Here is a 24,418-nt window from a genome sequence, read left to right as displayed (position 1 = left end):
AAGTTGGGAGTTTTTTTTAAAGACAGGCTTTCTTAAAATCACCGTCTCACATCATCTCAACAGAGGCAGAAGAAAGACTGTCTCCCTTCTTGTTCTGATTGCTTTCAACTAAATGAAGGGGACGAGATAGCGTTGAAATGATATGATTGACATGTAAATGTCTTGTGTTATTGCATTATTACCTATGACTCCTGTGTGACCAGTTGGCAATGAGTGCCTCTGAAATGTATCAGTCTGTTGAAAATATGGTTTGTGGGTGGGGGTGATGAGGTTCATGTATGTGTGTCTCTGTGCCATTGTCTATGTGTGTGCGTGTGCATGCAGATGGTGTCTATACGCCTCTCTATGTCCTTCACATCTGTGTGTGTGTCCATGCATGCAGATCAGTATGTGCAGAGGGATGGTTAGGGAGTCATTATAAGAATGCCAACCACGTAGCCACCGCTCCATGGATAAACATGTACACGTCACATACACACACTCAATATCACATACACGTCACAGGAGGTTGGTGGTACCTTCATTGGGGAGGACGGGGTTGTGGTGATGACTGGAGCGGAATCAGTGAAACGGGATCAAATACGTCAAACACATGGTTTCCAGGTGTTTGATGCCGTTCTATTTGCTCCGTTCTGGCCATTAAAATGAGCCGTTCTCCCCTCAGCAGCCTCCACTGATGCACGTATAAACACACACAAACACACACACACACACACACACACACACACACACACACACACACACACACACACACACACACACACACACACACACACAGTCAGGCTCTTCAGGTAATTTCCTTTTTCCAATTTGCGCTCAAAGTAATTATCTCTTGACGTAGGGCTGCGGTGCTGTCTGTAATTGAAGTTGAATTGAAGTCTGGTCCTCACACTGTGATTGTCTACGTGGTCTCAAGTCAACACCTACCTCAGGACTCTTATTTTCAAGAGGACACATTCCAGTTTCCTGTATGACAGGCTTTAGAATCCAGTCTCTATGAGAGGCTATAGAGTCCAGTCTCTATGAGAGGCTATAGAGTCCAGTCTCCTGTATGACAGGCTTTAGAATCCAGTCTCTATGAGAGGCTATAGAGTCCAGTCTCTATGAGAGGCTATAGAGTCCAGTCTCTATGAGAGGCTTTAGAATCCAGTCTCTATGAGAGGCTTTAGAATCCAGTCTCTATGAGAGGCTTTAGAGTCCAGTCTCCTGTATGACAGGCTTTAGAATCCATTCTCTATGAGAGGCTATAGAGTCCAGTCTCCTGTATGACGGGCTTTAGAATCCAGTCTCCTGTATGACGGGCTTTAGAATCCAGTCTCCTGTATGACAGGCTTTAGAATCCAGTCTCCTGTATGACAGGCTTTAGAATCCAGTCTCCTGTATGACAGGCTTTAGAATCCAGTCTCTATGAGAGGCTATAGAGTCCAGTCTCCTCTTTGAGAGGCTTTAGAATCCAGCCTCTATGAGAGGCTATAGAGTCCAGTCTCCTCTATGAGAGGCTTTAGAATCCAGTCTCCTCTTTGAGAGGCTTTAGAATCCAGTCTCTTATATGAGAGGCTTTAGAATCCAGTCTCTATGAGAGGCTATAGAGTCCAATCTCCTCTTTGACAGGCTTTAGAATCCAGTCTCTTATATGAGAGGCTTTAGAATCCAGTCTCCTGTGTGACAGGCTTTAGAATCCAGTCTCCTGTGTGACAGGCTTTAGAATCCAGTCTCCTCTATGACAGGCTTTAGAATCCAGTCTCCTGTATGACAGGCTTTGTAATCCAGTCTCCTGTATGACAGGCTTTAGAATCCAGTCTCCTGTATGACAGGCTTTAGAATCCAGTCTCCTATATGAGAGGCTTTAGAATCCAGTCTCCTGAATGACAGGCTTTAGAATCCAGTCTCCTGTATGACAGGCTTTATAATCCAGTCTCCTGTATGACAGGCTTTAGATTCCAGTCTCCTGTATGACAAGCTTTAGAATCCAGTCTCCTATATGACATTCTTTAGAATCCAGTCTCCTGTATGACGGGCTTTAGAATCCAGTCTCCTGTATGACGGGCTTTAGAATCCAGTCTCCTGTATGACGGGCTTTAGAATCCAGTCTCCTGTATGACGGGCTTTAGAATCCAGTCTCCTGTATGACGGGCTTTAGAATCCAGTCTCCTGTATGACGGGCTTTAGAATCCAGTCTCCTGTATGACGGGCTTTAGAATCCAGTCTCCTGTATGGCGGGCTTTAGAATGCAGTCTCCTGTATGACGGGCTTTAGAATCCAGTCTCCTGTATGGCGGGCTTTAGATTCCAGTCTCCTATATGACAGGCTTCATAATCCAGTCTCCTATATGACAGGCTTTATAATCTAGTCTCCTATATGACAGGCTTTGGATTCCAGTCTCCTATATGAGAGGCTTTAGAATCCAGTCTCCTATATGACATGCTTTAGAATCCAGTCTCCTCTATGAGAGGCTTTAGATTCCAGTCTCCTGTATGATAGGCTTTAGAATCCAGTCTCCTATATGACAAGCTTTATAATCCAGTCTCTTATAAGAGAGGTTTAGAATCCAGTCTCCTCTATGACAGACAGCCTTTATAATCCAATCTCCTGTATGATAGGCTTTATAATCCAGTTTCCTATATGACAGGCTTTAGAATCCAGTCTCCTATATGAGAGGCTTTAGAATCCAGTCTCCTGTATGACAGGCTTTAGAATCCAGTCTCCTGTATGACAGGCTTTATAATCCAGTCTCCTGTATGACAGGCTTTAGATTCCAGTCTCCTGTATGACAAGCTTTAGAATCCAGTCTCCTATATGACATTCTTTAGAATCCAGTCTCCTATATGACATTCTTTAGAATCCAGTCTCTATGATAGGCTTTATAATCCAGTCTCCTATATGAGAGGCTTTATAATCCAGTCTCCTCTATGACAGACAGGCTTTATAATCCAGTCTCCTCTATGACAGACAGGCTTTATAATCCAATCTCCTGTATGATAGGCTTTAGAATCCAGTCTCCTATATGACAGGCATTAGAATCCAGTCTCCTATATGACAGGCATTAGAGTCCAGTTTCCTATATGACAGGCTTTAGAATCCAGTCTCCTCTATGACAGGCTTTAGAATCTAGTCTCTTACATGACAGGCTTTATAATCCAGTCTCCTACATGACAGGCTTTATAATCCAGTCTCCTGTATGACAGGCTTTAGAATCTAGTTTCCTATATGACAGAATTTCGAATCCAGTCTCCTATATGAGAGGCTTTAGAATCCAGTCTCCTCTATGACAGACAGCCTTTATAATCCAATCTCCTGTATGATAGGCTTTAGAATCCAGTCTCCTATATGACAAGCTTTATAATCCAGTCTCTTATAAGAGAGGCTTTAGAATCCAGTCTCCTACATGACAGGCTTTATTATCCAGTTTCCTATATGACAGGCTTTAGAATCCAGTCTCCTGTATGACAGGCTTTACAATCCAGTTTCCTATATGACAGGCATTGGAATCCAGTCTCCTATATGACAGGCTTTAGAATCCAGTCTCCTCTATGACAGGCTTTAGAGTCCAGTCTCCTATATCAGAGGCTTTAGATTCCAGTCTCCTCTATGACAGGCTTTAGAATCCAGTCTCCTATATGACAGGCTTTAGAATCCAGTCTCCTCTATGACAGGCTTTAGAATCCAGTCTCCTATATGACAGGCTTTAGAATCCAGACTCCTATATGACAGGCTTTAGAATCCAGTCTCCTGTATGGCGGGCTTTAGAATCCAGTCTCCTATATGGCGGGCTTCATAATCCAGTCTCCTATATGGCAGGCTTTATAATCCAGTCTCCTATATGGCAGGCTTTATAATCCAGTCTCCTATATGAGAGGCTTTAGAATCCAGTCTCCTGTATGACAGGCTTTAGAATCCAGTCTCCTGTATGACAGGCTTTATAATCCAGTCTCCTGTATGACAGGCTTTAGATTCCAGTCTCCTGTATGACAAGCTTTAGAATCCAGTCTCCTATATGACATTCTTTAGAATCCAGTCTCCTATATGACATTCTTTAGAATCCAGTCTCCTATATGACATTCTTTAGAATCCAGTCTCTATGATAGGCTTTATAATCCAGTCTCCTCTATGACAGACAGGCTTTATAATCCAGTCTCCTCTATGACAGACAGGCTTTATAATCCAATCTCCTGTATGATAGGCTTTAGAATCCAGTCTCCTATATGACAGGCATTAGAATCCAGTCTCCTATATGACAGGCATTAGAGTCCAGTTTCCTATATGACAGGCTTTAGAATCCAGTCTCCTCTATGACAGGCTTTAGAATCTAGTCTCTTACATGACAGGCTTTATAATCCAGTCTCCTACATGACAGGCTTTATAATCCAGTCTCCTGTATGACAGGCTTTATAATCCAGTCTCCTATATGACAGGCTTTAGAATCCAGTCTCCTCTATGACAGGCTTTAGAGTCCAGTCTCCTATATCAGAGGCTTTAGATTCCAGTCTCCTATATGACAGGCTTTATAATCCAGTCTCCTCTATGAGAGACTTTAGAATACAGTCTCCTATATGACAGGCTTTAGATTCCAGTCTCCTATATGACAGGCTTTAGATTCCAGTCTCCTATATGACAGGCTTTAGATTCCAGTCTCCTATATGACAGGCTTTAGATTCCAGTCTCCTATATGACAGGCTTTAGAATCCAGTCTCCTATATGACAGGCTTTAGATTCCAGTCTCCTATATGACAGGCTTTAGATTCCAATCTCCTATTTGAGAGGCTTTATAATCCAATCTCCTATATGAAGGCTTTGGAAATGAGTCTCCTCTATGAGAAGCTTTTGCATCCAGTCTCTATGACAGGTTTTAGAATCCAGTCTCTTATACGAGATGCTTTAGATTCCGGTCTCCTATATGACATGCTTTAGAATCCAGTCTCCTGTATGACAGGCTTTAGAATCCAGTCTCCTGTATGACAGGCTTTAGAATCCAGTCTCCTGTATGACAGGCTTTAGAATCCAGTCTCCTGTATGACGGGCTTTAGAATCCAGTCTCCTATATTACAGGCTTTAGAATCCAGCCTCTATGAGAGGCTATAGAGTCCAGTCTCCTCTTTGAGAGGCTTTAGAATCCAGTCTCTATGAGAGGCTATAGAGTCCAGTCTCCTCTTTGAGAGGCTTTAGAATCCAGTCTCTATGAGAGGCTATAGAGTCCAGTCTCTATGAGAGGCTATAGAGTCCAGTCTCCTGTATGACAGGCTTTAGAATCCAGTCTCTATGAGAGGCTATAGAGTCCAGTCTCCTGTATGATAGGCTTTAGAATCCAGTCTCCGGTATGACAGGCTTTAGAATCCAGTCTCTATGAGAGGCTATAGAGTCCAGTCTCCTCTTTGAGAGGCTTTAGAATCCAGTCTCTATGAGAGGCTATAGAGTCCAGTCTCCTCTTTGAGAGGCTTTAGAATCCAGTCTCTATGAGAGGCTATAGAGTCCAGTCTCCTCTATGAGAGGCTTTAGAATCCAGTCTCCTCTTTGAGAGGCTTTAGAATCCAGTCTCTTATATGAGAGGCTTTAGAATCCAGTCTCTATGAGAGGCTATAGAGTCCAGTCTCCTCTTTGACAGGCTTTAGAATCCAGTCTCTATGAGAGGCTATAGAGTCCAGTCTCCTCTTTGAGAGGCTTTAGAATCCAGTCTCTATGAGAGGCTATAGAGTCCAGTCTCCTCTATGAGAGGCTTTAGAATCCAGTCTCCTCTTTGAGAGGCTTTAGAATGCAGTCTCTTATATGAGAGGCTTTAGAATCCAGTCTCTATGAGAGGCTATAGAGTCCAGTCTCCTCTTTGACAGGCTTTAGAATCCAGTCTTTTATATGAGAGGCTTTAGAATCCAGTCTCCTCTATGACAGGCTTTAGAATCCAGTCTCCTGTATGACAGGCTTTAGAATCCAGCCTCCTATATGAGAGGGCTTTATAATCCAGTCTCCTCTATGACAGACAGGCTTTATAATCCAATCTCCTGTATGATAGGCTTTAGAATCCAGTCTCCTATATGACAGGCATTAGAATCCAGTCTCCTATATGACAGGCATTAGAGTCCAGTTTCCTATATGACAGGCTTTAGAATCCAGTCTCCTCTATGACAGGCTTTAGAATCTAGTCTCTTACATGACAGGCTTTATAATCCAGTCTCCTACATGACAGGCTTTATAATCCAGTCTCCTGTATGACAGGCTTTATAATCCAGTCTCCTATATGACAGGCTTTAGAATCCAGTCTCCTCTATGACAGGCTTTAGAGTCCAGTCTCCTATATCAGAGGCTTTAGATTCCAGTCTCCTATATGACAGGCTTTATAATCCAGTCTCCTCTATGAGAGACTTTAGAATACAGTCTCCTATATGACAGGCTTTAGATTCCAGTCTCCTATATGACAGGCTTTAGATTCCAGTCTCCTATATGACAGGCTTTAGATTCCAGTCTCCTATATGACAGGCTTTAGATTCCAGTCTCCTATATGACAGGCTTTAGAATCCAGTCTCCTATATGACAGGCTTTAGATTCCAGTCTCCTATATGACAGGCTTTAGATTCCAATCTCCTATTTGAGAGGCTTTATAATCCAATCTCCTATATGAAGGCTTTGGAAATGAGTCTCCTCTATGAGAAGCTTTTGCATCCAGTCTCTATGACAGGTTTTAGAATCCAGTCTCTTATACGAGATGCTTTAGATTCCGGTCTCCTATATGACATGCTTTAGAATCCAGTCTCCTGTATGACAGGCTTTAGAATCCAGTCTCCTGTATGACAGGCTTTAGAATCCAGTCTCCTGTATGACAGGCTTTAGAATCCAGTCTCCTGTATGACGGGCTTTAGAATCCAGTCTCCTATATTACAGGCTTTAGAATCCAGTCTCTATGAGAGGCTATAGAGTCCAGTCTCCTCTTTGAGAGGCTTTAGAATCCAGTCTCTATGAGAGGCTATAGAGTCCAGTCTCCTCTTTGAGAGGCTTTAGAATCCAGTCTCTATGAGAGGCTATAGAGTCCAGTCTCTATGAGAGGCTATAGAGTCCAGTCTCCTGTATGACAGGCTTTAGAATCCAGTCTCTATGAGAGGCTATAGAGTCCAGTCTCCTGTATGATAGGCTTTAGAATCCAGTCTCCGGTATGACAGGCTTTAGAATCCAGTCTCTATGAGAGGCTATAGAGTCCAGTCTCCTCTTTGAGAGGCTTTAGAATCCAGTCTCTATGAGAGGCTATAGAGTCCAGTCTCCTCTTTGAGAGGCTTTAGAATCCAGTCTCTATGAGAGGCTATAGAGTCCAGTCTCCTCTATGAGAGGCTTTAGAATCCAGTCTCCTCTTTGAGAGGCTTTAGAATCCAGTCTCTTATATGAGAGGCTTTAGAATCCAGTCTCTATGAGAGGCTATAGAGTCCAGTCTCCTCTTTGACAGGCTTTAGAATCCAGTCTCTATGAGAGGCTATAGAGTCCAGTCTCCTCTTTGAGAGGCTTTAGAATCCAGTCTCTATGAGAGGCTATAGAGTCCAGTCTCCTCTATGAGAGGCTTTAGAATCCAGTCTCCTCTTTGAGAGGCTTTAGAATCCAGTCTCTTATATGAGAGGCTTTAGAATCCAGTCTCTATGAGAGGCTATAGAGTCCAGTCTCCTCTTTGACAGGCTTTAGAATCCAGTCTCTTATATGAGAGGCTTTAGAATCCAGTCTCCTCTATGACAGGCTTTAGAATCCAGTCTCCTGTATGACAGGCTTTAGAATCCAGCCTCCTATATGAGAGGCTTTAGAATCCAGTCTCCTGAATGACAGGCTTTAGAATCCAGTCTCCTGTATGACATGCTTTAGAATCCAGTCTCCTGTATGACAGGCTTTAGAATCCAGTCTCCTGTATGACAGGCTTTAGATTCCAGTCTCCTGTATGACAAGCTTTAGAATCCAGTCTCCTATATGACATTCTTTAGAATCCAGTCTCCTGTATGACGGGCTTTAGAATCCAGTCTCCTGTATGACGGGCTTTAGAATCCAGTCTCCTGTATGGCGGGCTTTAGAATCCAGTCTCCTGTATGACGGGCTTTAGAATCCAGTCTCCTGTATGGCGGGCTTTAGAATCCAGTCTCCTATATGACAGGCTTCATAATCCAGTCTCCTATATGGCAGGCTTTATAATCCAGTCTCCTATATGACAGGCTTTATAATCCAGTCTCCTATATGACAGGCTTTGGATTCCAGTCTCCTATATGAGAGGCTTTAGAATCCAGTCTCCTGTATGACAGGCTTTAGAATCTAGTCTCTTACATGACAGGCTTTATAATCCAGTCTCCTACATGACAGGCTTTATAATCCAGTCTCCTGTATGACAGGCTTTAGAATCCAGTTTCCTATATGACGGAATTTCGAATCCAGTCTCCTATATGAGAGGCTTTAGAATCCAGTCTCCTATATGACAAGCTTTATAATCCAGTCTCTTATAAGACAGGCTTTAGAATCCAGTCTCCTACATGACAGGCTTTATTATCCAGTTTCCTATATGACAGGCTTTAGAATCCAGTCTCCTGTATGACAGGCTTTAGAATCCAGTTTCCTATATGACAGGCATTAGAATCCAGTCTCCTATATGAGAGGCTTTAGAGTCCAGTCTCCTCTTTGAGAGGCTTTAGAGTCCAGTTCCTGTTTGATTGACTTTAAAATCCAGTCTCCTATATGACAGGCATTAGAATCCAGACTCCTATATGACAGGCTTTAGAATCCAGTCTCCTCTATGACAGGCTTTAGAGTCCAGTCTCCTATATCAGAGGCTTTAAATTCCAGTCTCCTCTATGACAGGCTTTAGAATCCAGTCTCCTATATGACAGGCTTTAGAATCCAGTCTCCTCTATGACAGGCTTTAGAATCCAGTCTCCTATATGACAGGCTTTAGAATCCAGTCTCCTCTATGACAGGCTTTAGAATCCAGTCTCCTATATGAGAGGCTTTAGAATCCAGACTCCTATATGACATTCTTTAGAATCCAGTCTCTATGATAGGCTTTATAATCCAGTCTCCTATATGAGAGGCTTTATAATCCAGTCTCCTCTATGACAGACAGGCTTTATAATCCAGTCTCCTCTATGACAGACAGGCTTTATAATCCAATCTCCTGTATGATAGGCTTTAGAATCCAGTCTCCTATATGACAGGCATTAGAATCCAGTCTCCTATATGACAGGCATTAGAGTCCAGTTTCCTATATGACAGGCTTTAGAATCCAGTCTCCTCTATGACAGGCTTTAGAATCTAGTCTCTTACATGACAGGCTTTATAATCCAGTCTCCTACATGACAGGCTTTATAATCCAGTCTCCTGTATGACAGGCTTTATAATCCAGTCTCCTATATGACAGGCTTTAGAATCCAGTCTCCTCTATGACAGGCTTTAGAGTCCAGTCTCCTATATCAGAGGCTTTAGATTCCAGTCTCCTATATGACAGGCTTTAGATTCCAGTCTCCTATATGACAGGCTTTAGATTCCAGTCTCCTATATGACAGGCTTTAGATTCCAGTCTCCTATTTGAGAGGCTTTATAATCCAATCTCCTATATGAAGGCTTTGGAAATGAGTCTCCTCTATGAGAAGCTTTTGCATCCAGTCTCTATGACAGGTTTTAGAATCCAGTCTCTTATACGAGATGCTTTAGATTCCGGTCTCCTCTATGAGAGGCTTTAGAATCCAATCTCCTCTATGAGAGGCGTTAGAATCCAGTCTCCTCTATTACAGGCTTTATAATCCAGTCTCCTATATGAGAGGCTTTAGAATCCAGTCTCCTATATGACATGCTTTAGAATCCAGTCTCCTGTATGACATGCTTTAGAATCCAGTCTCCTGTATGACAGGCTTTAGATTCCAGTCTCCTATATGACAGACTTTAGATTCCAGTCTCCTGTATGACATGCTTTAGAATCCAGTCTCCTGTATGACAGGCTTTAGAATCCAGTCTCCTGTATGACAGGCTTTAGAATCCAGTCTCCTGTATGACAGGCTTTAGAATCCAGTCTCCTGTATGACGGGCTTTAGTATCCAGTCTCCTATATTACAGGCTTTAGAATCCAGTCTCTATGAGAGGCTATAGAGTCCAGTCTCCTCTTTGAGAGGCTTTAGAATCCAGTCTCTATGAGAGGCTATAGAGTCCAGTCTCCTCTTTGAGAGGCTTTAGAATCCAGTCTCTATGAGAGGCTATAGAGTCCAGTCTCTATGAGAGGCTATAGAGTCCAGTCTCCTTTATGACAGGCTTTAGAATCCAGTCTCTATGAGAGGCTATAGAGTCCAGTCTCCTGTATGATAGGCTTTAGAATCCAGTCTCCGGTATGACAGGCTTTAGAATCCAGTCTCTATGAGAGGCTATAGAGTCCAGTCTCCTCTTTGAGAGGCTTTAGAATCCAGTCTCTATGAGAGGCTATAGAGTCCAGTCTCCTCTTTGAGAGGCTTTAGAATCCAGTCTCTATGAGAGGCTATAGAGTCCAGTCTCCTCTATGAGAGGCTTTAGAATCCAGTCTCCTCTTTGAGAGGCTTTAGAATCCAGTCTCTTATATGAGAGGCTTTAGAATCCAGTCTCTATGAGAGGCTATAGAGTCCAGTCTCCTCTTTGACAGGCTTTAGAATCCAGTCTCTATGAAAGGCTATAGAGTCCAGTCTCCTCTTTGAGAGGCTTTAGAATCCAGTCTCTATGAGAGGCTATAGAGTCCAGTCTCCTCTTTGACAGGCTTTAGAATCCAGTCTCTTATATGAGAGGCTTTAGAATCCAGTCTCCTGTGTGACAGGCTTTAGAATCCAGTCTCCTGTGTGACAGGCTTTAGAATCCAGTCTCCTCTATGACAGGCTTTAGAATCCAGTCTCCTGTATGACAGGCTTTAGAATCCAGTCTCCTATATGAGAGGCTTTAGAATCCAGTCTCCTGAATGACAGGCTTTAGAATCCAGTCTCCTGTATGACAGGCTTTAGAATCCAGTCTCCTGTATGACAGGCTTTAGATTCCAGTCTCCTGTATGACAAGCTTTAGAATCCAGTCTCCTATATGACATTCTTTAGAATCCAGTCTCCTGTATGACGGGCTTTAGAATCCAGTCTCCTGTATGACGGGCTTTAGAATCCAGTCTCCTGTATGACGGGCTTTAGAATCCAGTCTCCTGTATGGCGGGCTTTAGAATCCAGTCTCCTGTATGACGGGCTTTAGAATCCAGTCTCCTGTATGGCGGGCTTTAGAATCCAGTCTCCTATATGACAGGCTTCATAATCCAGTCTCCTATATGGCAGGCTTTATAATCCAGTCTCCTATATGACAGGCTTTATAATCCAGTCTCCTATATGACAGGCTTTGGATTCCAGTCTCCTATATGAGAGGCTTTAGAATCCAGTCTCCTATATGACATGCTTTAGAATCCAGTCTCCTCTATGAGAGGCTTTAGATTCCAGTCTCCTGTATGATAGGCTTTAGAATCCAGTCTCCTATATGACAAGCTTTATAATCCAGTCTCTTATAAGAGAGGTTTAGAATCCAGTCTCCTCTATGACAGACAGCCTTTATAATCCAATCTCCTGTATGATAGGCTTTATAATCCAGTTTCCTATATGACAGGCTTTAGAATCCAGTCTCCTGTATGACAGGCTTTAGAATCCAGTCTCCTATATGAGAGGCTTTAGAATCCAGTCTCCTGTATGACAGGCTTTAGAATCCAGTCTCCTATATGAGAGGCTTTATAATCCAGTCTCCTCTATGACAGACAGGCTTTATAATCCAGTCTCCTCTATGACAGACAGGCTTTATAATCCAATCTCCTGTATGATAGGCTTTAGAATCCAGTCTCCTATATGACAGGCATTAGAATCCAGTCTCCTATATGACAGGCATTAGAGTCCAGTTTCCTATATGACAGGCTTTAGAATCCAGTCTCCTCTATGACAGGCTTTAGAATCTAGTCTCTTACATGACAGGCTTTATAATCCAGTCTCCTACATGACAGGCTTTATAATCCAGTCTCCTGTATGACAGGCTTTAGAATCCAGTTTCCTATATGACAGAATTTGGAATCCAGTCTCCTATATGAGAGGCTTTAGAATCCAGTCTCCTCTATGACAGACAGCCTTTATAATCCAATCTCCTGTATGATAGGCTTTACAATCCAGTCTCCTATATGACAAGCTTTATGATCCAGTCTCTTATAAGACAGGCTTTAGAATCCAGTCTCCTACATGACAGGCTTTATTATCCAGTTTCCTATATGACAGGCTTTAGAATCCAGTCTCCTGTATGACAGGCTTTAGAATCCAGTTTCCTATATGACAGGCATTAGAATCCAGTCTCCTATATGAGAGGCTTTAGAGTCCAGTCTCCTCTTTGAGAGGCTTTAGAGTCCAGTTCCTGTTTGATTGACTTTAAAATCCAGTCTCCTATATGACAGGCATTAGAATCCAGACTCCTATATGACAGGCTTTAGAATCCAGTCTCCTATATGACAGGCTTTAGAATCCAGTCTCCTCTATGACAGGCTTTAGAGTCCAGTCTCCTATATCAGAGGCTTTAGATTCCAGTCTCCTATATGACAGGCTTTAGATTCCAGTCTCCTATATGACAGGCTTTAGATTCCAGTCTCCTATATGACAGGCTTTAGATTCCAGTCTCCTATATGAGAGGCTTTAGATTCCAGTCTCCTATTTGAGAGGCTTTATAATCCAATCTCCTATATGAAGGCTTTGGAAATGAGTCTCCTCTATGAGAAGCTTTTGCATCCAGTGTCTATGACAGGTTTTAGAATCCAGTCTCTTATACGAGATGCTTTAGATTCCGGTCACCTCTATGAGAGGCTTTAGAATCCAATCTCCTCTATGAGAGGCGTTAGAATCCAGTCTCCTCTATTACAGGCTTTATAATCCAGTCTCCTATATGACAGGCTTTAGAATCCAGTCTCCCATATGACTTGCCTTAGAATCCAGTCTCCTATATGACAGGCTTTAGAATCCAGTCTCCTGTATGACAGGCTTTAGAATCCAGTCTCCTATATGACAGGCTTTAGAATCCAGTCTCCTATATGACAGGCTTTAGAATCCAGTCTCCTGTATGACATGCTTTAGAATCCAGTCTCCTATATGACAGGCTTTAGAATCCAGTCTCCTCTATGACAGACTTTAGATTCCAGTCTCCTGTATGACATGCTTTAGAATCCAGTCTCCTGTATGACAGGCTTTAGAATCCAGTCTCCTGTATGACAGGCTTTAGAATCCAGTCTCCTGTATGACGGGCTTTAGAATCCAGTCTCCTGTATGACGGGCTTTAGAATCCAGTCTCCTGTATGACGGGCTTTAGAATCCAGTCTCCTGTATGACGGGCTTTAGAATCCAGTCTCCTGTATGACGGGCTTTAGAATCCAGTCTCCTGTATGACGGGCTTTAGAATCCAGTCTCCTGTATGACAGGCTTTAGAATCCAGTCTCCTGTATGACAGGCTTTAGAATCCAGTCTCCTATATGACAGGCTTTAGAATCCAGTCTCATATATGACAGGCTTTAGAATCCAGTCTCCTCTATGACAGGCTTTAGAATCCAGTCTCCTATATGAGAAGCTTTAGAATCCAGTCTCTTATATGACAGGCTTTAGAATCCAGTCTCCTCTATGAGAGGCTTTAGAATCCAGTCTCCTCTATGAGAGGCTTTAGAATCCAGTCTCCTCTATGAGAGGCTTTAGAATCCAGTCTCCTCTATGAGAGGCTTCATAATCCAGTCTCCTATATGGCAGGCTTTATAATCCAGTCTCCTATATGACAGGCTTTATAATCCAGTCTCCTATATGACAGGCTTTGGATTCCAGTCTCCTATATGAGAGGCTTTAGAATCCAGTCTCCTATATGGCAGGCTTTATAATCCAGTCTCCTCTATGATAGGCTTTAGAATCCAGTCTCCTATATGACAAGCTTTATAATCCAGTCTCTTATAAGAGAGGCTTTAGAATCCAGTCTCCTCTATGACAGACAGCCTTTATAATCCAATCTCCTGTATGATAGGCTTTATAATCCAGTTTCCTATATGATAGGCTTTAGAATCCAGTCTCCTATATGACAGGCTTTAGAATCCAGTCTCCTATATGAAGGCTTTGGAATTGAGTCTCCTCTATGAGAAACTTTTGCATCCAGTCTCTATGACAGGTTTTAGATTCCAGTCTCCTATATGAGAGGCTTTAGAGTCCAGTCTCCTCTTTGAGAGGCTTTAGAGTCCAGTCTCCCCCGTAGCTCAGTTGGTAGAGCATGGTGTTTGCAACGCCAGGGTTGTGGGTTCGATTCCCACGGGGGGCCAAGTATGAAGAAGAAAAAAAATAAATAAAAAAAAAAAATAATAATAATTGTATGAAAATGAAATGTATGCATTCACTAATGTAAGTCACTCTGGATAAGAACGTCTGCTAAATGACAAAAATGTAAAATGTAAAATGAGAGGCTTTATAATCCAGTCTCCTATATGACAGGCTTTAGATTCCAGTCTCCTATTTGAGAGGCTTTATAATCCAGTCTCCTATATGAAGGCTTTGGAAATGAGTCTCCTCTATGAGAAGCTTTTGCATCCAGTCTCTATGACAGGTTTTAGAATCCAGTCTCCTCTATTACAGGCTTTAGAATCCAGTCTCCTGTATGAGAGGCTTTAGAATCCAGTCTCCTCTATGAGAGACTTTAGAATCCAGTCTCTATGACAGGCTTTAGAATCCAGTCTCCTGTATGACAGGCTTTAGAATCCAGTCTCCTGTATGACATGCTTTAGAATCCAGTCTCTTGTATGACAGGCTTTAGAATCCAGTCTCTTTTATATGAGAGGCTTTATAATTCAGTCTCCTCTATGACAGACAAGCTTTATAATCCAGTCTCCTATATGAGAGGCTTTAGAATCCAGTCTCCTGTATGACAGGCTTTAGAATCGAGTCTCCTATATGACAGGCTTTAGAATCCAGTCTCCTATATGAGAGGCTTTAGAATCCAGTCTCCTCTATGAGAGGCTTTAGATTCCAGTCTCCTCTATGACAGGCTTTAGAATCCAGTCTCCTGTATGACAGGCTTTAGAATCCAGTTTCCTCTATGACATGCTTTAGAATCCAGTCTCCTGTATGACATGCTTTAGAATCCAGTCTCCTGTATGACATGCTTTAGAATCCAGTCTCCTGTATGACAGGCTTTAGAATCCAGTCTCTTTTATATGAGAGGCTTTATAATTCAGTCTCCTCTATGACAGACAAGCTTTATAATCCAGTCTCCTATATGAGAGGCTTTAGAATCCAGTCTCCTGTATGACAGGCTTTAGAATCGAGTCTCCTATATGACAGGCTTAGAATCCAGTTTCCTAAATGACAGGGTTTAGAATCCAGTCTCCTGTTTGACAGGCTTTAGAATCCAGTCTCCTATATGAGAGGCTTTAGAATCCAGTCTCCTCTATGAGAGGCTTTAGATTCCAGTCTCCTCTATGACAGGCTTTAGAATCCAGTCTCCTGCATGACATGCTTTAGAATCCAGTCTCCTGAATGACAGGCTTTAGAATCCAGTCTCCTCTATGACATGCTTTAGAATCCAGTCTCCTGTATGACAGGCTTTAGAATCCAGTCTCCTGTATGACAGGCTTTAGAATCCAGTCTCCTGTATGACAGGCTTTAGAATCCAGTCTCCTCTATGACAGGCTTTAGATTCCAGTCTCCTCTATGAGAGGCTTTAGAATCCAGTCTCCTCTATGACAGGCTTTAGAATACAGTCTACTGTATGACAGGCTTTAGAATCCAGTCTCCTGTATGACAGGCTTTAGAATCCAGTCTCCTGTATGACAGGCTTTAGAATCCAGTCTCCTGTATGACAGGCTTTAGAATCCAGTCTCCTATATGGCAGGCTTTATAATCCAGTCTCCTGTATGATAGGCTTTAGAATCCAGTCTCCTATATGACAAGCTTTATAATCCAGTCTCTTATAAGAGAGGCTTTAGAATCCAGTCTCCTCTATGACAGACAGCCTTTATAATCCAATCTCCTGTATGATAGGCTTTATAATCCAGTCTCCTATATGACAGGCTTTAGAATCCAGTCTCCTATATGACAGGCTTTAGAATCCAGTTTCCTCTATAAGGCTTTAGAATACAGTCTCCTATTTGAGAGGCTTTATAATCCAGTCTCCTATATGAAGGCTTTGGAATTGAGTCTCCTCTATGAGAAGCTTTTGCATCCAGTCTCTATGACAGGTTTTAGATTCCAGTCTCCTATATGAGAGGCTTTAGAGTCCAGTCTCCTATATCAGAGGCTTTAGAGTCCAGTCTCCCCCGTAGCTCAGTTGGTAGAGCATGGTGTTTGCAACGCCAGGGTTGTGGGTTCGATTCCCACGGGGGGCCAAGTATGAAGAAGAAAAAAAATAAAATAAAAAATAAATAAAAAATAATTGTATGAAAATGAAATGTATGCATTCACTACTGTAAGTCGCTCTGGATAAGAACGTCTGCTAAATGACAAAAATGTAAAATGTAAAATGAGAGGCTTTATAATCCAGTCTCCTATATGACAGGCTTTAGATTCCAGTCTCCTATATGAGAGCCTTTAGATTCCAGTCTCCTATTTGAGAGGCTTTATAATCCAGTCTCCTATATGAAGGCTTTGGAATTGAGTCTCCTCTATGAGAAGCTTTTGCATCCAGTCTCTATGACAGGTTTTAGATTCCAGTCTCCTCTACGAGAGGCTTTAGAATCCAATCTCCTCTATGAGAGGCATTAGAATCCAGTCTCCTCTATTACAGGCTTTAGAATCCAGTCTCCTGTATGAGAGGCTTTAGAATCCAGTCTCCTCTATGAGAGACTTTTGAATCCAGTCTCTATGACAGGCTTTAGAATCCAGTCTCCTGTATGACAGGCTTTAGAATCCAGTCTCCTGTATGACATGCTTTAGAATCCAGTCTCCTGTATGACAGGCTTTAGAATCCAGTCTCTTTTATATGAGAGGCTTTATAATTCAGTCTCCTCTATGACAGACAAGCTTTATAATCCGGTCTCCTATATGAGAGGCTTTAGAATCCAGTCTCCTGTATGACAGGCTTTAGAATCCAGTCTCCTCTATGACAGGCTTTAGATTCCAGTCTCCTCTATGAGAGGCTTTAGAATCCAGTCTCCTCTATGACAGGCTTTAGAATCCAGTCTCCTGTATGACAGGCTTTAGAATCCAGTCTCCTCTATGACATGCTTTAGAATCCAGTCTCCTCTATGACAGGCATTAGAATCCAGTCTCCTGCATGACAGGCTTTAGAATCCAGTCTCCTGAATGACAGGCTTTAGAATCCAGTCTCCTCTATGACAGGCTTTAGATTCCAGTCTCCTCTATGAGAGGCTTTAGAATCCAGTCTCCTGTATGACAGGCTTTAGAATCCAGTCTCCTGTATGACAGGCTTTAGAATCCAGTCTCCTCTATGACAGGCTTTAGATTCCAGTCTCCTCTATGAGAGGCTTTAGAATCCAGTCTCCTCTATGACAGGCTTTAGAATCCAGTCTCCTGTATGACAGGCTTTAGAATCCAGTCTCCTCTATGACATGCTTTAGAATCCAGTCTCCTGTATGACATGCTTTAGAATCCAGTCTCCTGTATGACATGCTTTAGAATCCAGTCTCCTGTATGACATGCTTTAGAATCCAGTCTCCTGTATGACATGCTTTAGAATCCAGTCTCCTGTATGACAGGCTTTAGAATCCAGTCTCTTTTATATGAGAGGCTTTATAATTCAGTCTCCTCTATGACAGACAAGCTTTATAATCCAGTCTCCTATATGAGAGGCTTTAGAATCCAGTCTCCTGTATGACAGGCTTTAGAATCGAGTCTCCTATATGACAGGCTTAGAATCCAGTTTCCTAAATGACAGGCTTTAGAATCCAGTCTCCTGTATGACAGGCTTTAGAATCCAGTCTCCTATATGAGAGGCTTTAGAATCCAGTCTCCTCTATGAGAGGCTTTAGATTCCAGTCTCCTCTATGACAGGCTTTAGAATCCAGTCTCCTGCATGACAGGCTTTAGAATCCAGTCTCCTGAATGACAGGCTTTAGAATCCAGTCTCCTCTATGACATGCTTTAGAATCCAGTCTCCTGTATGACAGGCTTTAGAATCCAGTCTCCTGTATGACAGGCTTTAGAATCCTGTCTCCTGTATGTCAGGCTTTAGAATCCAGTCTCCTGTATGACAGGCTTTAGAATCCAGTCTCCTCTATGACAGGCTTTAGATTCCAGTCTCCTCTATGAGAGGCTTTAGAATCCAGTCTCCTCTATGACAGGCTTTAGAATCCAGTCTCCTGTATGACAGGCTTTAGAATCCAGTCTCCTGTATGACAGGCTTTAGAATCCAGTCTCCTGTATGACAGGCTTTAGAATCCAGTCTCCTATATGAGAGGCTTTAGAATACAGTCTCCTCTATGACAGGCTTTAGCATCCAGTCTCTATGACAGGCTTTAGAATCCAGTCTCTTACAAGAGAGGCTTTATAATCCAGTTTCCTATATGACAGGCTTTAGAATCCATTCTCCTCTTTGAGAGGCATGAGGTTCCAGTCTCTTATAAGAGAGGTTTTAGAATCCAGTCTCCTCTATGACAGGCTTTAGAGTCCAGTCTCCTATATGAGAGGCTTTAGAATCCAGTCTCCTGTATGACAGGCTTTAGAATCCAGTCTCCTATATGAGAGGCTTTAGAATCCAGTCTCCTGTATGACAGACAGGCTTTATAATCCAATCTCCTGTATGATAGGATTTAGAATCCAGTCTCTTATATGAGAGGCTTTATAATTCAGTCTCCTCTATGACAGACAGGCTTTATAATCCAGTCTACTCTATGACAGACAGGCTTTATAATCCAATCTCCTCTATGACAGGCTTTATAATCCAGTCTCCTCTATGAGAGGCTTTAGATTCCAGTCTCCTGTATGACAGGCTTTTGAATCCAGTCTCCTATATGACATGCTTTAGAATCCAGTCTCCTCTATGAGAGGCTTAGATTCCAGTCTCCTGTATGACAGGCTTTAGAATCCAGTCTCCTGTATGACAGGCTTTAGAATCCAGTCTCCTGTATGACAGGCTTTAGAATCCAGTCTCCTCTATGACAGGCTTTAGAATCCAGTCTCCTGTATGACATGCTTTAGAATCCAGTCTCCTGTATGACAGGATTTAGAATCCAGTCTCCTGTATGACATGCTTTAGAATCCAGTCTCCTGTATGACATGCTTTAGAATCCAGTCTCCTGTATGACAAGCTTTAGAATCCAGTCTCTTTTATATGAGAGGCTTTATAATTCAGTCTCCTCTATGACAGACAAGCTTTATAATCCAGTGTCCTATATGAGAGGCTTTAGAATCCAGTCTCCTGTATGACAGGCTTTAGAATCGAGTCTCCTCTATGACAGGCTTAGAATCCAGTTTCCTAAATGACAGGCTTTAGAATCCATTCTCCTATATGAGAGGCTTTAGAATCCAGTCTCCTGTATGACATGCTTTAGAATCAAGTCTCCTGTATGACAGGCTTTAGAATCCAGTCTCCTGTATGACATGCTTTAGAATCCAGTCTCCTGTATGACATGCTTTAGAATCCAGTCTCCTGTATGACAGGCTTTAGAATCCAGTCTCTTTTATATGAGAGGCTTTATAATTCAGTCTCCTCTATGACAGACAAGCTTTATAATCCAGTGTCCTATATGAGAGGCTTTAGAATCCAGTCTCCTGTATGACAGGCTTTAGAATCGAGTCTCCTATATGACAGGCTTAGAATCCAGTTTCCTAAATGACAGGCTTTAGAATCCATTCTCCTATATGAGAGGCTTTAGAATCCAGTCTCCTCTATGAGAGGCTTTAGATTCCAGTCTCCTCTATGACAGGCTTTAGAATCCAGTCTCCTGAATGACAGGCTTTAGAATACAGTCTCCTCTATGAGAGGCTTTAGATTCCAGTCTCCTCTATGACAGGCCTTAGAATCCAGTCTCCTGTATGACAGGCTTTAGAATCCAGTCTCCTATATGAGGGGCTTTAGAATACAGTCTCCTCTATGACAGGCTTTAGCATCCAGTCTCTATGACAGGATTTAGAATCCAGTCTCTTATAAGAGAGGCTTTATAATCCAGTTTCCTATATGACAGGCTTTAGAATCCATTCTCCTCTTTGAGAGGCTTTAGGTTCCAGTCTCTTATAAGAAAGGTTTTAGAATCCAGTCTCCTCTATGACAGGCTTTAGAGTCCAGTCTCCCATATGAGAGGCTTTAGAATCCAGTCTCCTGTATGATAGGATTTAGAATCCAGTCTCTTATATGAGAGGCTTTATAATTCAGTCTCCTCTATGACAGACAGGCTTTATAATCCAGTCTACTCTATGACAGACAGGCTTTATAATCCAATCTCCTGTATGATAGGCTTTAGAATCCAGTATCCTCTATGACAGGCTTTACAATCCAGTGTCCTATATGACAGGCATTAGAATCCAGTCATCAAGATGACAGGCATTAGAATCCAGTTTCCTATATTACAGGCTTTAGAGTCCAGTCTCCTGTATGACAGGCTTTAGAATCCAGTTTCCTATATGACAGGCTTTAGAATCCATTCTCCTGTGTGAGAGGCTTTATAATCCAGTCTCCTATATGGCAGGCTTTATAATCCAGTCTCCTACATGACAGGCTTTATAATCCAGTCTCCTTTATGACAGGCTTTAGAATCCAGTTTCCTATCTGACAGGCTTTCGAATCCATTCTCCTCTGTGAGAGGCTTTATAATCCAGTCTCCTATATGAGAGGCTTTAGATTCCAGTCTCCTCTATGAGAGGCTTTATAATCCAGTCTCCTCTATGACAGGCTTTAGATTCCAGTCTCCTCTATGAGAGGCTTTAGATTCCAGTCTCCTCTATGAGAGGCTTTAGATTCCAGTCTCCTCTATGAGAGGCTTTAGATTCCAGTCTCCTCTATGAGAGGCTTTAGATTCCAGTCTCCTCTATGACAGGCTTTAGAATCCAGTCTCCTCTATGACAGGCTTTAGAATCCAGTCTCCTGTATGACATGCTTTAGAATCCAGTCTCCTGTATGACATGCTTTAGAATCCAGTCTCCTGTATGACAGGCTTTAGAATCCAGTCTCTTTTATATGAGAGGCTTTATAATTCAGTCTCCTCTATGACAGACAAGCTTTATAATCCAGTGTCCTATATGAGAGGCTTTAGAATCGAGTCTCCTATATGACAGGCTTAGAATCCAGTTTCCTAAATGACAGGCTTTAGAATCCATTCTCCTATATGAGAGGCTTTAGAATCCAGTCTCCTGTATGACATGCTTTAGAATCCAGTCTCCTGTATGACAGGCTTTAGAATCCAGTCTCCTGTATGACATGCTTTAGAATCCAGTCTCCTGTATGACATGCTTTAGAATCCAGTCTCCTGTATGACAGGCTTTAGAATCCAGTCTCTTTTATATGAGAGGCTTTATAATTCAGTCTCCTCTATGACAGACAAGCTTTATAATCCAGTGTCCTATATGAGAGGCTTTAGAATCCAGTCTCCTGTATGACAGGCTTTAGAATCGAGTCTCCTATATGACAGGCTTAGAATCCAGTTTCCTAAATGACAGGCTTTAGAATCCATTCTCCTATATGAGAGGCTTTAGAATCCAGTCTCCTCTATGAGAGGCTTTAGATTCCAGTCTCCTCTATGACAGGCTTTAGAATCCAGTCTCCTGAATGACATGCTTTAGAATCCAGGCTCCTATATGAGAGGCTTTAGAATCCAGTCTCCTGAATGACATGCTTTAGAATCCAGTCTCCTCTATGAGAGGCTTTAGATTCCAGTCTCCTCTATGACAGGCCTTAGAATCCAGTCTCCTGTATGACAGGCTTTAGAATCCAGTCTCCTATATGAGGGGCTTTAGAATACAGTCTCCTCTATGACAGGCTTTAGCATCCAGTCTCTATGACAGGCTTTAGAATCCAGTCTCTTATAAGAGAGGCTTTATAATCCAGTTTCCTATATGACAGGCTTTAGAATCCATTCTCCTCTTTGAGAGGCTTTAGGTTCCAGTCTCTTATAAGAAAGGTTTTAGAATCCAGTCTCCTCTATGACAGGCTTTAGAGTCCAGTCTCCCATATGAGAGGCTTTAGAATCCAGTCTCCTGTATGATAGGATTTAGAATCCAGTCTCTTATATGAGAGGCTTTATAATTCAGTCTCCTCTATGACAGACAGGCTTTATAATCCAGTCTACTCTATGACAGACAGGCTTTATAATCCAATCTCCTGTATGATAGGCTTTAGAATCCAGTATCCTCTATGACAGGCTTTACAATCCAGTGTCCTATATGACAGGCATTAGAATCCAGTCATCAAGATGACAGGCATTAGAATCCAGTTTCCTATATTACAGGCTTTAGAGTCCAGTCTCCTGTATGACAGGCTTTAGAATCCAGTTTCCTATATGACAGGCTTTAGAATCCATTCTCCTGTGTGAGAGGCTTCATAATCCAGTCTCCTATATGGCAGGCTTTATAATCCAGTCTCCTACATGACAGGCTTTATAATCCAGTCTCCTTTATGACAGGCTTTAGAATCCAGTTTCCTATCTGACAGGCTTTCGAATCCATTCTCCTCTGTGAGAGGCTTTATAATCCAGTCTCCTATATGGCAGCCTTTATAATCCAGTCTCCTATATGACAGGCTTTAGATTCCAGTCTCCTCTATGAGAGGCTTTATAATCCAGTCTCCTCTATGAGAGGCTTTAGAATCCAGCTCCTCTATGAGAGGCTTTAGAATCCAGTCTCCTATTCGACAGGCTTTAGATTCCAGTCTCCTCTATGAGAGGCTTTATAATCCAGTCTCCTATATGGCAGGCTTTATAATTCAGTCTCCTATATGACAGGCTTTAGATTCCAGTCTCCTCTATGAGAGGCTTTATAATCCAGTCTCCTCTATGAGAGGCTTTATAATCCAGTCTCCTCTATGAGAGGCTTTATAATCCAGTCTCCTATATGAGAGGCTTTAGAATCCAGTCTCCTATATGGCAGGCTTTATAATCCAGTCTCCTCTATGAGAGGCTTTAGAATCCAGTCTCTTATACAAGATGCTTTAGATTCCGGTCTCCTCTATGAGTGGCTTTAGAATCCAGTCTCCTATATTACAGGCTTTAGATTCAAGTCTCCTATATGAGAGGCTTTTGAATCCAGTCTCCTATATTACAGGCTTTAGAATCCAGTTTCCTATATGACAGGCTTTAGAATCCAGTCTCCTATATGACAGGCTTTATAATCCAGTCTCCTATATGACAGGCTTTAGAATCCATTCTCCTCTTTGAGAGGCTTTAGAATCCAGTCTCCTATATGAGAGGCTTTAGATTCCAGTCTCCTCTATGACAGGCTTCATAATCCAGTCTCCTATATTACAGGCTTTATAATCCAGTCTCCTATATGACAGGCTTTTGAAACCAGTCTCCCATATGACTTGCTTTAGAATCCAGTCTCCTATATGACAGGCTTTATAATCCAGTCTCCTATATGACAGGCTTTATAATCCGGTCTCCTATATGACAGGCTTTCGATTCCAGTCTCCTATATGACAGGCTTTTGAATCCAGTCTCCTATATGAGAGGCTTCATAATCCAGTCTCCTATCAGTCTCCTACATGACAGGCTTTAGAATCCAGTCTCCTATATGACAGGCTTTAGAATCCAGTCTCCTATATGACAGGATTTAGAATCCATTCTCCTCTTTGAGAGGCTTTGGAATCCAGTCTCCTCTATGAGAGGCTTTAGAATCCAGTCTCCTTTGAGAGGTTTTTCAAATCCAATCTCCTATATGACAGGCTTTGGAATCCAGTCTCCTCTATGACAGGCTTTGGAATCCAGTCTCCTACATGACAGGCTTTATAATCCAGTTTCCTATATGACAGGCTTTAGAATCCAGTCTCCTGTATGACATGCTTTAGAATCCAGTCTCCTATATGACAGTCTTTAGAATCCATTATCCTCTTTGAGAGGCTTTAGAATCCAGTCTCCTCTTTGAGAGGCTTTAGAATCCAGTCTCTTATATGACATGCTTTAGAATCCAGTCTCCTGTATGACAGGCTTTAGATTCCAGTCTCCTCTATGACAGGCTTTAGAATCCAGTCTCCTGTATGACAGGCTTTTGAATCCAGTCTCCTGTATGACATGCTTTATAATCCAGTCTCCTGTATGACAGGCTTTAGAATCCAGTCTCCTGTATGACAGGCTTTAGAATCCAGTCTCCTGTTTGACAGGCTTTAGAATCCAGTCTCCTGTATGACAGGCTTTAGAATCCAGTCTCCTGTATGACAGGCTTTAGAATCCAGTCTCCTGTATGACAGGCTTTAGAATCCAGTCTCCTGTATGACAGGCTTTAGAATCCAGTCTCCTCTATGACAGGCTTTAGATTCCAGTCTCCTCTATGAGAGGCTTTATAATCCAGTT

The 24,418-nt window shown here is 42.2% G+C and overlaps 1 protein-coding gene and 2 non-coding genes across 4 annotated transcripts in view; all 3 read left to right on the top strand.

The window, feature by feature from the left end:
* LOC106577113 (echinoderm microtubule-associated protein-like 6) overlaps window positions 1-24,418 on the top strand; it is a 158,527-nt gene that overhangs the window by 5,100 nt on the left and 129,009 nt on the right. The gene's annotated exons all lie outside the window — the stretch shown is intronic.
* Window positions 14,220-14,294, top strand: trnaa-ugc (transfer RNA alanine (anticodon UGC)). Its single transcript has one exon. It is a non-coding gene; the product is annotated as a tRNA-Ala (tRNA).
* trnaa-ugc (transfer RNA alanine (anticodon UGC)) lies at window positions 16,279-16,353 on the top strand. The gene has a single exon. It is a non-coding gene; the product is annotated as a tRNA-Ala (tRNA).

Source organism: Salmo salar, chromosome 18 (genome assembly GCF_965601325.2).
Source record: "Salmo salar chromosome 18, fSalSal1, whole genome shotgun sequence".
In the NCBI taxonomy this organism is placed as follows: domain Eukaryota; kingdom Metazoa; phylum Chordata; class Actinopteri; order Salmoniformes; family Salmonidae; genus Salmo; species Salmo salar.
Note: the sequence above shows the minus strand (reverse complement) of the source record. Positions and strands in the feature narration are given on the sequence as shown.